Source organism: Thalassophryne amazonica, chromosome 14 (assembly GCF_902500255.1).
Source record: "Thalassophryne amazonica chromosome 14, fThaAma1.1, whole genome shotgun sequence".
NCBI lineage: Eukaryota > Metazoa > Chordata > Actinopteri > Batrachoidiformes > Batrachoididae > Thalassophryne > Thalassophryne amazonica.
Window position 1 is genome coordinate 28866934 of NC_047116.1, and position 16374 is coordinate 28883307.

General features: G+C 39.7%; 1 long non-coding RNA gene across 1 annotated transcript; it reads right to left on the reverse strand.

Moving 5' to 3' along the window:
* Positions 1-8769: 8769 nt before the first annotated feature.
* LOC117524568 lies at positions 8770-16014 on the reverse strand. Its single transcript, XR_004564798.1, has 3 exons — positions 15815-16014; positions 9522-9711; positions 8770-8847 (listed from the first exon to the last, which is right to left on the reverse strand). It is a non-coding gene; the product is annotated as an uncharacterized LOC117524568 (long non-coding RNA).
* Between the last annotated feature and the right edge of the window lie 360 nt (positions 16015-16374).

Consider the following 16374-nt stretch of genomic DNA (forward strand, 5'->3'; position numbering starts at 1 on the left):
CACCTCCTTGACAACCAAGACTTCCTGTTCCCACAGAATATTACAGCAGCTGCTATACTACAGCATGTTGCCCAGACGAATATGGTTATGCATTGATTAAAGAAATATAATACAAAAGTAAATGTGCTTATCTATAATATGGCCAATGTACTACTCATGACAAATTCAAATAAATGCACAGTTGTTGCTGTAAAAGTAATCAAAGAAAGGCTTATTAAACTACTACTAAATGACAAAAGAAAATACAAACAACAAACAACTCTTTTGATAATCAATTAATATATTATTAAGTGAAAATTGTCCATTTCCAACCTCTTAAATGTGAAAATTTGGTGATTTCCTATGTTTTAGTGTATTTCTGTATATCTTTTGATTATTCTTATTCTGAGTCTAAAACCCAAGGTCATCTTTTGAGACAAGGAAAAAATGGAATCTAGAAAGGTCAGTAGACTCGGTAGAACACCTGCCTCTGCCAAAGTGCCACAGGTTCTTCAACCCCATTAACCCTTAAGGGCCCCTTCACACATAGTACGATAAGTACAAATCTGGCGACTCATGGCAGAACAGCTCGTATGAGTGAACCACGAAAACATCAAGCCAACAGGCAGGCATGCACGATCTCAGTGTGACGGTTCTGTCATGCAAGCAGGAACAGTGCGAGCAGCTGGGATAAAGTGCACCACATTGCGCCGCTGATGTGGAGGAAAATAAAATAAAAAACCAGCTGTATAATTAGCGAATGTCACTGGGTTGATATAAATAATACATAAAAGGGGGACGCAATACAGAACCCTATGGTTAGATAAAAAATGCCACTCACGGGATTCGAACCTGTAAACTTTGATTACCAGATGGAAACTTTACCACTGCACTACCACCGCTGGCCTGTAATCAGAGTGGGAAAAATATCTGAGATGCAACAAGGATATGGCCGAGGTGCACTGTGTCCAGCTGATGCAGCCCCGGCACAAAGGCGAAAGATGTTTTATATATTTCTATGTGAGGACAGCAGGCAGAGACATGCGCCTCACGGAGGAATGTTGTAAGTTCATGTCCTTCCAAACATGGAACGTGTTCTTAAGCTGGGATGTCCAGAAGCAGGACAAACACCCCCCCCCCCACACTTTTTTCCATTCAGCGCCCAGGCCGTGTCACTCTGTGTTATGTGGTCATTCACTTTCGTTATGTAGGTATTGCCGTAATTATTTATGTAAACTGTCCTGGCGGTGGTTTCTGTGTTTGTAATGTGTGCACTGAGCTCCCATTAACCTGTCAGTGTGCTGTGATCAGCTGATAGGCCCCTCCCTGTGCTGTGTGTGCGAACAGACCTCGCTGTCCGGCCCCCATGTGATTAGATATGTACATACATAAAAGCATTTATTACCACACGTGCACACATGCGAGACACATGCACCACATGCGTGGGCTTTTTGCAACTCCACGTTCGTGGGGTCACTTAGACAATTTCACATCCAGGTCAACAAAGACTGCCTGCTGACTTTTTCATGATGACAGCGTGAATGGCAACACATTTTCTAAGTGACAAACGAGCGGTGATGTTTGTATGTGTCAGCTGGAATTTGGCCGGCACCTGCTGCGAGAGGGTTCGATGGGCTCTCACAGGGCACACTCAATCAATCAATCAATCAATTTTATGTATATAGCGCCAAATCACAACAAACAGTTGCCCCAAGGCGCTATATATTGTAAGGCAAGGCCATACAATAATTACGTAAAAAACCCCAACAGTCAAAACGACCCCCTGTGAGCAAGCACTTGGCGACAGTGGGAAGGAAAAAACTCCCTTTTAACAGGAAGAAACCTCCAGCAGAACCAGGCTCAGGGAGGGGCAGTCTTCTGCTGGGACTGGTTGGGGCTGAGGAGAGAGAACCAGGAAAAAGACATGCTGTGGAGGGCAGCAGAGATCAATCACTAATGATTAAATGCAGAGTGGTGCATACAGAGCAAAAAGAGAAAGAAACACTCAGTGCATCATGGGAACCCCCAGCAGTCTACGTCTATAGCAGCATAACTAAGGGATGGTTCAGGGTCACCTGATCCAGCCCTAACTATAAGCTTTAGCAAAAAGGAAAGTTTTAAGCCTAATCTTAAATGTAGAGAGGGTGTCTGTCTCCCTGATCTGAATTGGGAGCTGGTTCCAGAGGAGAGGAGCCTGAAAGCTGAAGGCTCTGCCTCCCATTCTACTCTTACAAACCCTAGGAACTACAAGTAAGCCTGCAGTCTGAGAGCGAAGCACTCTATTGGGGTGATATGGTACTATGAGGTCCCTAAGATAAGATGGGACCTGATTATTCAAACCTTGTAAGTAAGAAGAAGAATTTTAAATTCTATTCTAGAATTAACAGGAAGCCAATGAAGAGAGGCCAATATGGGTGAGATATGCTCTCTCCTTCTAGTCCCCGTTAGTACACTAGCTGCAGCATTTTGAATTAACTGAAGGCGTTTCAGGGAACCTTTGGACAACTTGATAATAATGAATTACAATAGTCCAGCCTAGAGGAAATAAATGCATGAATTAATTTTTCAGCATCACTCTGAGACAAGACCTTTCTAATTTTAGAGATATTGCATAAATGCAAAAAAGCAGTCCTACATATTTGTTTAATATGCGCATTGAATGACATATCCTGATCAAAAATGACTCCAAGATTCTCACAGTATTACTAGAGGTCAGGGTAATGCCATCCAGAGTAAGGATCTGGTTAGACACCATGTTTCTAAGATTTATGGGGCCAAATACAATAACTTCAGTTTTATCTGAGTTTAAAAGCAGGAAAATTCGAGGTCATCCATGTCTTTATGTCTGTAAGACAATCCTGCAGTTTAGCTAATTGGTGTGTGTCCTCTGGCTTCATGGATAGATAAACCTGGGTATCATCTGCGTAACAATGAAAATTTAAGCAATGCCGTCTAATAATACTGCCTAAGGGAAGCATGTATAAAGTGAATAAAATTGGTCCTAGCACAGAACCTTGTGGAACTCCATAATTAACCTTAGTCTGTGAAGAAGATCCCCATTTACATGAACAAATTGTAAATCTATTAGATAAATATGATTCAAACCCCTGCAGCGCAGTGCCTTTAATACCTATGGCATGCTTAATCTCTGTAATAAAATTTTATGGTCAACAGTATCAAAAGCAGCACTGAGGTCTAACAGAACAAGCACAGAGATGAGTCCACTGTCTGAGGCCCATAAGAAGATCATTTGTAACCTTCACTAATGCTGTTTCTGTACTATGATGAATTCTAAACCTGACTGAAACTCTTCAAATAGACCATTCCTCTGCAGATGATCAGTTAGCTGTTTACAACTACCCTTTCAAGAATTTTTGAGAGAAAAGGAAGGTTGGAGATTGGCCTATAATTAGCTAAGATAGCTGGGTCAAGTGATGGCTTTTTAAGTAATGGTTTAATTACTGCCACCTTAAAAGCCTGTGGTACATAGCCAACTAATAAAGATAGACTGATCATATTTAAGATCGAAGCATTAAATAATGGTAGGGCTTCCTTGAGCAGCCTGGTAGGAATGGGGTCTAATAGACATGTTGATGGTTTGGATTGAAGTAACTAATGAAAATAAGTCAGACAGAACAATCGGAGAGAAAGAGTCTAACCAAATACCAGCATCACTGAAAGCAGCAAAGATAACGATACGTCTTTGGGATGGTTATGAGTAATTTTTTCTCTAATAGTTAAAATTTGGCCTCTACTGGTGGTTGGCTCTCACTGCGGTATTGTATCACTTCCTGTTCCAGAGCACAGCGGTGTTTTGCTGTATCTGTTAGCTGTTTAATCTGCGCAGTTAGATTGATCTAGTTACCTAGATAACGATTTGTTTCACAGTGTAATCTTCACGTGCCTTAACTAAAGCACTCCCTCTGCTGAAATCACCTCTAAATTATTTACACATTATTCACTTTGTGTGTTTTTAGGAATCCGCTAGCTTAGCGCAGCTCTAGCTCTTAGCCGGTTTAGCATGGCGGCTTCTCCTGTCTCTCCTGCACTTTTGTGCTCGGGTGTGAAATGACACTCTGTCTTTCAGCTGCTAGTGTGCACAAATACTTGTAGCAACAGGTGTACGTGGCATTGGAAGCAGATACAATTTTACACGTGTTGCATACGATTCCTGCATCATACGTACTTCGACCAAATTTGTACTATGTGTGAAGGGGCCGTAATGCATTAAGGCTTTTTAAAGATACATGCATTATTCATTACAAACTAATGAAAGTACATAAAAATGTAAAATAAGAAAATATTAACGCTGCACAGGAAAGCACTGTATAAACACACTATTTTGCTATATGTGAAAACACAACATGAATGCATTTGATATATAAGGACAATGGCCAAGTCTCCACAAAAAATTAGTATGTTCTTTTCCTGACCAGGAGAACAAAGACAACTGTGCATGTGTTTAATCTGCACCGTGGATGCTGGTTATTGTCTTCCAGACGAAAGAAACCAGACACTCCCTGTTCAGCATGCAACTGGGGTTGGCAATGATTTTCAGTGACTGTTTCTAGAAATAAATCCAGCAGGCATTGTAACAGTGCAGAAGAGAAAGTCTGGAATTCTGTGTTATAAATGTATATTAGACTTTTTTATGTTGCCACTGACAAACAGAGGCAGTATTGTTGTAAAGGTTCATAAATCAGAGCAAAGAAGAGTAAGTCAATACATACAAGCATAAAACATCGTCATTATTATTTGCTGTAGCTCTCCTCATCATGAACTACGAGTCAACATGTCAAACCTTAGTAGGCTTCGTTGTGTGTTGAGGTGTCCTTATGCAAGACACTGAACTGCAAAGTGCACCCAGTGTGTAGGTTAGCACTTTAAATGGAAGCTCTTGGTATTGGTGTTTGAAACTGATCGTGAATGTATTGCTGCAGAACTGCTATGTGCTTTGTTTCCATTCTGCAAGAGAGCATGACCATCAGTCATATAACAGAAAAAATTAAAAGGTGATAATTATTTACAGTTGCTGGAATTATGTCAAATGCCTGCCTACAGATCATTTCTCTTGTCTGTTTTTGCTGTGTGCTTCTTGCATCACACATGAAAAATAGGTGCTGGTCTGAATCTGTAGAGATGCGACATGAGACACGTGTCTGGAATGTTTCTAGCACGCTTCCCTCATGACTGTTAATACAGTTGCCAACATGAAAATCAACACACTCCACCGAAGCCACACAACCTGTAATTCTTTTTTTTTTTTTTTTTTTTTTTTTTGTAAAACAGGCCTGAGTCTAACTGCCATTCTCTATATTAACCCTCTGGGGATCGACGCCATCAAATACAATGGCTGAGACCAAGCTTTGCTAAATTATAATAACTTTTGAATGATATGAGATAGAAATGTACTTTTTTTTGCTGAAAAGTTAACTCCACGGACTTTCGAGCCAGCCATTGGCTATCTTTGTACTCCTCATAGAAGCTGTGTGATGACGTGCGCAACGTGAGTGTCCAATCGGAATTGGTTCACCGTCACATGGTTTTCCAAAATCCAATTGTAGGGCAGATTTACCTCACGTGAAAAGCCAAAGATCGTTTCAGGAGTGATATGTTACTAGTTGGCCTGTTTGAATAGCCCCCTGGGTGCTCCAATGAGTACATACTATTAGTACATACTCAGTGTGCCCTGCGCCATTACGCACAGCGATCAGTGAAAGCAGGAGCACAAGAGAGCCTCTGATGACAATCTCATGCGCTCAAACAACGAGTGTGTAACTATCAGGATTGCTCCACTAGTTTGCATGTGAATGTGACTGGACAACTCTGTGCTTTCTCTGCATAAAGCACTGTTTACCTATCAGTGGACAACAAAACGCATAGACTATTTTGTATATATTGTTCAAAATGTGCATTTGTGTTATTGTTTGAACCTTTTTGTTGTATAGTCAAGACCTCAAATTACCTTTATAAAGTATCAAAACAGTTGTTTATTATAGTTTGCTGTGTGTTTGAATAAATGTGTGTGGAAAATTATTTTTCGCTTATTTTTTCTTGCCTAGTTTTGATTGTAAAACCTTTATTACACTTATAAAACACAACAAAAACATATACACTCAACAAAATATAAACGCAACACTTTGGTTTTGCTCCCATTTTGTATGAGATGAACTCAAAGATCTAAACTTTTTCCACATACACAATATCACCATTTCCCTCAAATATTGTTCACAAACCAGTCTAAATCTGTGATAGTGAGCACTTCTCCTTTGCTGAGATAATCCATCCCACCTCACAGGTGTGCCATATCAAGATGCTGATTAGACACAATGATAGTGCACAGGTGTGGCCTTAGACTGTCCACAATAAAAGGCCACTCTGAAAGGAGCAGTTTTATCACACAGCACAATGCCACAGATATCGCAAGATTTGAGGGAGCGTGCAATTGTCATGCTGACAGCAGGAATGTCAACCAGAGCTGTTGCTCGTGTATTGAATGTTCATTTCTCTACCATAAGCCATCTCCAAAGGCGTTTCAGAGAATTTGGCAGTCCATCCAACCAGTTCACAACCGCAGACCACGGTAACCACACCAGCCCAGGACCTCCACATCCAGCATGTTCACCTCCAAGATCGTCTGAGGACCAGCCACTCGGACAGCTGCTGAAACAATCGGTTTGCATAACCAAAGAATTTCTGCACAACTGTCAGAAACCGTCTCAGGGAAGCTCATCTGCATGCTCGTCGTCCTCATCGGGGTCTCGACCTGACTTCCAGTTCGTCGTCGTAACCGACTTGAGTGGGCAAATGCTCACATTCGCTGGCGTTTGGCACGTTGGAGAGGTGTTCTCTTCACAGATGATGCGAAGGAGATGTGTTGCACTGCATGAGGCATATGGTGGTCACACCAGATACTGACTGGTATTTCCCCCCAGTAAACAAACTGCACCTTTCAGAGTGGCCTTTTATTGTGGGCAGTCTAAGGCACACCTGTGCACTAATCATGGTGTCTAATCAGCATCTTGATATGGCACACTTGTGAGGTGGGATGATTATCTCAGCAAAGGAGGAAGTGCTCACTATCACAGATTTCGGACTGGTTTGTGAACAATATTTGAGGGAAATGGTGATATTGTGTACGTGGAAAAAGTTTAGATCTTGAGTTCATCTCATACAAATGGGAGCAAAACCAAAAGTGTTGCGTTTTATTTTTGTTGAGTATATATTCTGAAAGCACAGGGTGTCCTGAAAAAAAAGAGACATAAACTTGAGATTGTGGGATGCAGGGAGAGCTGTTAAGAGCAATGAAAAAACATTTATGCCAGTGAGTGAACTGTCAAAAAATGCCCTCGGACCCAGAGGGTTGAAAACCAAGTGAGCTCTGTGCACGTGTATGCATGCGTGCGTATGTATAACTTCAATCACGGACAACTGGGGAGAGACGACCATCTGCCGTTTGGTGTGCAATGTATTCTGGGTCAAGGATAAACCCCACCAAATGGAAAGTTGATAGGACAAATATTTTGGAGAAAACTATTGATATTAGCTAACAACAGTGAACAATAGACATTAATAATTACATTCTGGACTCGCACGTCATGCCAGCAAGGGGCGGAAAATCATCTATATAATAAAAGCGAAGTGGCCTCTGTGTATGTGCATGCGTGTGTGTGCGTGTACCTTCAATCACGGAGAAACTGGGGAGAGCCGACATCTGCTGTTTGGTGCGCTTATGTATTTTGCGTCAAGGACAAACGCCGCCAAAATGGAATGTTAGGACTAATATTGTTGGAGAAAATTACAGATATTGCATAACAACAGTAAACAATGGACGTTGATCATTAAATTCTGGACTCACACATCATGCCAGCAGGGGGCGGAAAATCATCTATATATTAAAAGCGAAGTGGCCTCTGTGTATGTGCATGCGCGTGTGTGTACCTTCAATCACGGAGAAACTGGGGAGAGCCGACATCTGCGTTTGGTGCTCTTATGTATTTTGCGTCAAGGGCGAATGCCGCCAAAACGGAACGTTGTTAGGACTAATATTTTTGGAGAAAATTAGATATTGCGTAACAACAGTAAACAATGGACGTTGATAATTACATTCTGGACTCACACGTCATTCCAAGTCATCATTGAAACTTTGCATAATTTATTACCACCCTTAAAAATGTCAGCTACCTATTTTCTAAACATTACCCAATCTGGAGTCTGAGCATCCCCACAGGCAACACCCTCGTCACTTTTATTCCTGTTACACAAAGAAATATTGTGAAACATTTCCAACTGATCTCTCATACTGAAGAGATACAGTAACTCAAATGTTTTCTTTTAATCTTTGGCAGAAGACAGAACCATGTGTCACAATTTCAAGAAGATTGTGAGCTGACACGTGCGCACACAGATCTGATATTTTTTCTCTTCCTGATAGATGGGGCTAGTATAATAAAACTGATACAGGATGACACGTACACTCGAGCCAGAGTCAGTGCAGAGGTTGGGAGGCTCCCTTGTTTACAAAAGTCCATCATTGCATAACTTACTTCTGAGACCAAAAAAAGTTGGGGGGAATACAACTACTATACCACTGAGTGCACTTCCTGAACCTTCTGGCATTTATAAATTAAACCTCTGAGCCAGAGTTAAACATACTGTGCAACTAGTACAAATACAATACAATACAAATAGACCAGCTGCTACATTTTCCAGCCTGGTGTCATTCAGCAGCTCTGTTGTGTGCTGAGTAGGATTATACGGCTGTACACAGTCAAAGCTTACCAGTGACGATCCCATAGTTGGGTGCCTCAACAATGGCCCGTAAAACTGGATGATGTGACGGTGGCTGAGGACGTTGAGGATTTCAGCCTGTGTATTGAACAGACAAGCAGATGATGTAACTTGAACTGTGCAAAGAATCCATGAATGACTGTAAATCTTCGCATTAACGAGAGAAGAAAAAGAAGTGAGAGTATGTACAGTGTATCAATCGGGGCCAGAGATCTTATTTATAGCAAGTCCTAGAATGAACAAGAACCCAACAAAACCAATTCAATTAACTAGTCAAACACTCTAATTAATAGAATAATTGGCTCAATGTGAAAGAATTATTTGATTATTTTCTCTGAACAATCAGCTCTCCACTTGAGTAAAGCTCAATGGATATCTCTGATCTTTTGGAATTTCATCAAAGAAACGACGAATAATTTTTCCGAACGTCCTATCACAAGCCAACAAATGCAAAAAGAAATTCCTTGAAAAGATTTCAAAGATTATCCTTTTTGTCTTAAAGACAATGATGCTGTCATTTGAAAGCAATTTCAAGAACAGTCTACGCTGTAATTGGGCCAAAAGCATTCTTCATTTAGAATAGTGTTTCCTTTGCAGCACAATTTGATGCAGCCATGAGAGGTGGAGTATAATGATCATGAGTGACTGGCGCAGAAGTCACCACATCCCACTAAGAGGGGTAGCAATTAAAATGATTACTATACTGACAATTAAAAAACTATATGAAAAGCACAAGCAATTATGACTCCTACCTCATTTTCAATCTTGAGCAGTTTTTTCACTGCCACTTCTTTGTCCCGGGAGATCCACCTGGCTCGGTACACACTTCCAAAGCTGCCGCCGCCACAGTTCTCGTAAAAAAGGATGTCATCAAACCTGACTTGCACGAAGGGGGCGCTGGGAGACGACATCTCATAATGATACGCAGCACCGACGCCGCTTCTATGGAGACACAGCAAGGTATTGAGAGATTTATTTATTTTTGGTGATAGAAAATTAAAGTTTGTTTCAAGAAACTTCAAAGAAAGGTTTTACTATAAATCACACCATCTAAGAATATGCCTCAACTTCTATTTCACGTATTTATTATTCTCATTGCCAGAAAGTAATGAGCTCACAAGTCGGTCTGTTTGTCCAAGGGTGAAGGCATGCCTGGTATGTTGCGATCATACAGCCAAAGTTACACATTATTTTTGCCAAATGCAAGGAGAGAAAACAGCAAATATGACAGGAATGTACAGTGTACCTGGAAAGTATTTAAAGTGCTTCACTTTTTCCATGTTTTGGCTATTCCCAAATAAAATTCATCCATTTTGGAATAGCCTTATTCAAAAATGGATGAAATTCATTTTTTTTCCTCAAGATTCTACATACAATACCCCATAATAACAATGGAAAAAAAGTTTTTTTGAGGTATTTGGAAATTTATTAAAACTTTTTTAAAACTCAGAAATTACATGTACATAAGTATTCGCAGCCTTTGCCATGAAGCTTGAAATTGAGGTCAGGTGCATCCTGTTTCCACTGATCATCCTTGAGATGTTTGTAGAGCTTAACCGGTGTCCACCTGGGGTAAATTCAGTTGACTAGACATGATTTGGAAAGGCACATACCTGTCTAAGGTATGTGCCCTAAGGTCCCACAGTTGACAGTGCATGTCTGAGCACAAACCAAGCATGAAGTCAAAGGAATTGTCTGTAGACCTCCAAGACAGGATTGTCTTGAGGCACAAATCTGGAGAAGGGTATAGAAACATTTCTGCTGTTTTGAAAGTCCCAATGAGCACAGTGGCCTCCATCATCTGTAAATGGAAGACGTTCAGATCCACCAGGACTCTTCCTAGAACTGGCCACCCGTTTAAATTGAGCGATCAGGGGAGAAGGGCCTTAGTTAGGGAGGTGACTAAGAACCCAATGGTCACTCTATCAGAGCACCAGCATTCCTCTGTGGAGAGAGGAGAACCTTCCAGAAGGACAACCATCTCTGCAGCAATCCACCAATCAGGCCTGTATGGTAGAGTTGCCAGACAGAAGCCACTCCTTAGTAAAAGGAACATGGAGTTTGCCAAAAGGCACCTGAAGGACTCTCAGACTAGGAGAAACAAAATTCTCTGGTCTGATGAAATTGAACTCTTTGGCGTGAATGTTTTTTGTGTTGTCATTGTGGGGTGTTGTGAGTAGAATTTTGAGGAAAAACTGAATTTACTCCATTTTGGAATAAGGCTGTAACAACAAAATGATGAAAAATGAAGGGCTGTGAATACCGTACTTTCCGGATGCACCTATATACACATAGTGCTGCAGAGCACAAAATACCTGAATGCTTTACAGTGATACACACACACACACACATCAGAGTCTTTCTATAAGATGCACCAAAGGAGCAACGTGTGGATTACATAGGGATAAGCAACCCAGTCTCAGGGCAAGTCGTGATTCAGCAGCACGAAATATACATTAATCTACTGGTTTGTGATATTGCGATGAAAAGCGCCTCATTTTCGTCACGGCAGCACGATTTCATTCTAATACATTCCGTGATGGCTGCACGAAGTTAAAAGTGAAGTGGGGGGTCGGGGTGGTTAAGGTTAGGGTGGGGGTAGGAGTAGGGTTAGTAATAGTGAGTTTAAAAAGTCACGAAATGAGTCAAATTTTCGTGACGAGAGGATGAAAACAAATGTGAGACTAGGCTGGGATAAGGGTCTTGCTCAAAGTGACTTTCTTAGCTAATCAGGGAACTGAACAAAGTTGATAGGACTAATATGTTTAGAGAAATTAGAGATATTAACCAACATCAGTGAACAATGGACGTTCTACTGCAATGCACCATTGGAGTTCGAGGTTTCAAATGTTATTGTGTTTCATGTTAGTTTAACAGTGTTGTTCGTGTATTGATTCATTGTGTTTTTGCAGTTCAATTGGTTTAGTCAGTTAAGTGTCATGTTGCTGTTACCATGCGTGAGTTAAGTGTCATGTTGCTGGTACCATGAGTGAAAAATTCTCTTCTACATACCACCCTCTGTTTGTGGGTGTGTAAAATAAATGCACCTGCTTTCAGTAAAATGTAAAAAAAAGACAAAAAGCTCTGTGTGCATGTTGATCACAGACAAACTGGGGAGAGCTGACATTTGCCATTTGGTATGCTTATGTATTTTGGATCAAGGATGAATGCTGAAAAAAGGGAACATTGATAGGACTAATATAATTACAGTCTGGACTCACACACCATTCCAGCAAGGGTCGGTAAATCATCGATCTATTAAAAGTGTGCATGTGTGATTTTATTTAGTAAGTTCAATGTATGTACATAATATACTTGCAGATATGTTAAAAATACATGGATGACCCAAGAAAGTGAAAACACTTTAACATTTAAAAATCAAATGACAAAATAGAAGTAATAATACAATTAAATAATAATAAAAAAAATTATGTAATTAACATGAAATAACAGGGTTGAGATCTTCTTCTAAAAACTGTTGAGGTCTAAAGTCTAAAAACATTCTGGACTCATACGCCATTCCAAGTCATTATAGAAACTTGCATAATTTATTACCATCCTTGAAAAATGTCAGCTACCTATTTTATAAACACTATCCAAACTAGAGCTCGTGGATCACCACGGGCAACATGGTAGTTTTTTTTTCTTTTAACCGACTAACCCTTCAAACCATGTTTTTTTTTTACAACCGACCCTGGCCCTGGAGTCCCAGAAAAATTCACAAACCAAAAAATAAAATAATTACAGCCTTAACTGGGCAAAAATAATAAATAAAATAACTGTCTTAAACTAATTCAAATTAGCATGTGTTGTAACTTATTAAAATAATTAAATAAACCCATGATTGCAATCACAAATTATTGGACTAACAATAATAAACAGTGAATGACAATCTTCACTTCTCATCAAGAACATAGCATTTGAAAAATATGCTATCACAGATGTTTTTTGTTTCTACAGTGACAGATTTTGTGTGACAAATCAGCAGACTGTACTGAACAGAGACAGCAAAAAGACGCTTCCCTTTCTGTGAGTTTTGCTCCATGTGACTGCCAGAAAATGTGATGCAGTGATGACACAGCGCCTTTCTAGTTCAGAGATTTTCCAATCGGGATGTCCTGATCAGTTTTTTTTTTTTTTTCTTCAAAATCCTGATCAGAGTCATTTACTACTGAGTATGTGTTGATACAGAGTCTGACCCAATAGTGTTTTCCTAGATATCACACTTGCAAAAAGCACAATGCAGTCAATCCAATAAATAGCTTGACAGTTTAACAACTCTGCCATGCATTAATAAACCAACCTTCAATCCAAACTGCTCCTGAATGTTTCATTTATTTAAAAAAATTACAGTAAACATTTTTTTAGAATATGGCCTTTCGATTCCACTTAGTGCACTTCATGCAAAAAAAAAAAATACTGTAATTACCACCACCATCATCATCATTATTATGTGCAAAAAACGGTTTTAAATTGTCTTTGAAAGTAAACCCTTATTGTAAGGTGGGGTAGGGGGACTTCCGTCCTCTTGCTCTTCTGGCTACTCACCTGTAATGTCTCTGTTACTAGGACGGAAATAGCCACAACAAAGAGAAAAACTTCATTTATGTGGAAAGTGCTACCTGATTGACCAGTAGGAAGGATGTATCATATGCACCATCCTGCAGAAACAAACCATCTTGGTGAATAGCAAAGGAGAGTGTTAATGTGCCTTTAAAATGTGTAGTGCTAACTGGCTGCTCGCTCCTCTAGCACCACGTCTGTCAAACAAAGTGCCAGGAAAGATCTATCAAAATTTAGTAAAACTGTACAGCGCTTATCACCGAAATTAACATACATTCACGATCATGATCTGCGATCACGATCCCAGTTTACGACAGTCCAAGTTTGGTGGCACTGATTGACATAACTATAGTAGATTAAGTAAATATTGCATTTCCTGGCAGAAACAGTGAAAAGCACACATCACAATGATGCAGGAATAGGAAAATATTAAATGAGTATGAATTTGAGTCCAAAGCATGAAAGAATCTGACAACATGCTAATTTTGCCAAAGATGCTCAAACACAAGCGAGCTACAAAGCGTATCTTGAATGTTCCAAACATTTTTGCTTTAATGTTACTCTCTGTAACTTGTGATTCTGCAAAAAGTAGATCAGACACAGTGGCAGATATGACCTGAAAAGTCTAGAATTTTAGAATTTTTTATGTTGCAACATTGTTGGTCAGTCAACAAAAATGTGTGATCAAGCCTTTAAAGCAAGTTCTATTCAACTAGAAAATTTAATAGATATCCTAGTTATCTATTCAACTACAAAAGCAACAATTTCTGCTCATAGAAATGTATACAGTATTTGTGTAAGTCACACTAAAATACAGTAGCTTCTGAACTGGAGCCGATACACAACAATTACCATTGTCTTCTGTTTGTGTTCAACAGCATGAAAGCATCTTGTAAAAAAAATAATTCCATTATTACAGGAAATTGTAGCTCTGTTATTGTTCACAGGATTCCCATTTACAGCTGAGCAATTAGAGCTTTTTAAAAGACTGTTACCTGAGTCTTCACTGAGACGGCTGTCTGTCGCAGCAGGAAATGCCTCCATTGTCACAGTGGGGAGTCACAGCTTTCCACCAATTAACTGTATTTGTGCTATTCTTAGCTTCACACCAATACGCTCAGTGGACCGCCCCACAGGCGCTTTGTCCGACCACTCAACACGCCTGGGTTTCTGGGATATGGTGGCACTCCACTAGTTTCTCACTTAACAGCCAACACTGCTGTAATCATGGCCACAATAAGAGTCAAAATGAAAGCAGTTAGTGATCAAACTTTCGTGTGTGTGTGTGTGTGCATGAAACAGTTCGTATGTTCTCCTCTTAATTTTGTGAGTTACCAGATGATGGCATTTCAGTGATTCTATGGCAACGGAATTACGACGACGGGAAAATCTGGCCATATTTTAGCTCCCCATAAAAAATGTGCTGCGATTGTAATTCCGTTACCATATAATCGCCCATTTATTGTTTTTGAGTTGCATCAAAAACTCTGCCTCACACCCTATGACTGATGCAATAGGCTCCAGCCACCCTTAACTGGAGTAAGTGGGTGTAGAAAATGAATGAATGAATGAATGACTTGTATACACAAACTGGTTGGGATTAATTAACTCTCACATTGAATATTTTAAGGCATCTTTACCTCTAGAAATTGAGACTGGAATTATTTTAATTTATTTTTCTTCTTATGACTGCAGTCACAATGAAAGCAATAAGAGGAGCGATGCAAACACTATACGTGTACATAATAAATGTGTTTTTTGGATTATAGAAACATTTCATGATGATTCAGCGATGTCATGAAGTCACTTACAACCGATGGTTTTAATTTAGATATTCAATGGCAATACTCTAGAAATGTTTTATTCAGACAAATATGAAACCATTTCATGGTGTCTTTATGATATCATCACAATCTGATTACACCAACTCATCTCTAACCTTATTAACGAAGTTAGAGATATTTTGGAAGATGAAAGTTATGTCAACTTTAACCTCAATATACTCCAGATATTAGTCATCTGGAGACATGCATCCAAGGAATATTCTGACTAACATTGGTTAAATTCTGCTCACCCTCTTCTGAGTTATTTTGTACAGACACACTTGTAGCAGATGTGCAACAAAGCCTGGATGGTAATCTAAACAGGGACCTAAAACTCCTGGAAGACCAAACGACCAATCAAGAAAATAATCATAATTCAAATAATTTTTTGACAAAATTGCCAAGTACTATGGTAATATTAAAACATACAGCATCAAAATATCGGTATCAGAATCTTCAATACTTATCTAGTTATTAAGTATTACTTACTATGGGATTTGCAAAAAACACCAGAAGTTTTAAAAGTAAATTTGAATTACTGAGCTGCCTTCCAAACTGCATAATAACCAAGTGTATGTGTACTACAATACAACGTGTACTTTAGCACTGTGAGAAACTGGAAACTAGCAAACAGGACTCAGTATTACAGATGTACATACCGACATGTAGAAGCGGGCGTTTAAAACAGCTTGTCGGTGCAGCTGAAAACAGCGACTTTGATTCAATCCAGCAGCGACGTCTGTTGTTAAAATGAACGTTTCCGGGAAACCTCACGTGACACTCTGGTGACGCTGCTACTTTCTTCAGACTTTCTCCGGGAGCTTTTTAGCAAGTTTCCCGGCTTCGTTTCATCCAGTTTGTTTACCACCCACAACTCAGCTGCCAGCAGCGCCCCCTCTCGGAGCAACGTGATACAGCCGCCACACGCCCTGACTGGGACCACAGGCTGGGGAACGGTGGTGTTCTACTTTCTGAGTGCAGATGTTTTTAGGTTTTTTTTGCAAGTACAGAAACTACATTTTGATTAGATTTTTTTTATCAAGCACAGAATAATCTTAATCCGAGTGAGCAAACATAATGAATTTGTGTATCTTCCACTTCATTTGTGCACATCGACCAATATTATCATTTAAATACACAAGCTAATCTTGGATAAGAGTCTCTCAGTTCTGAATATTGATGTTCTCTTCGTGATCAGCTCCTTACAGAATAGAATAGA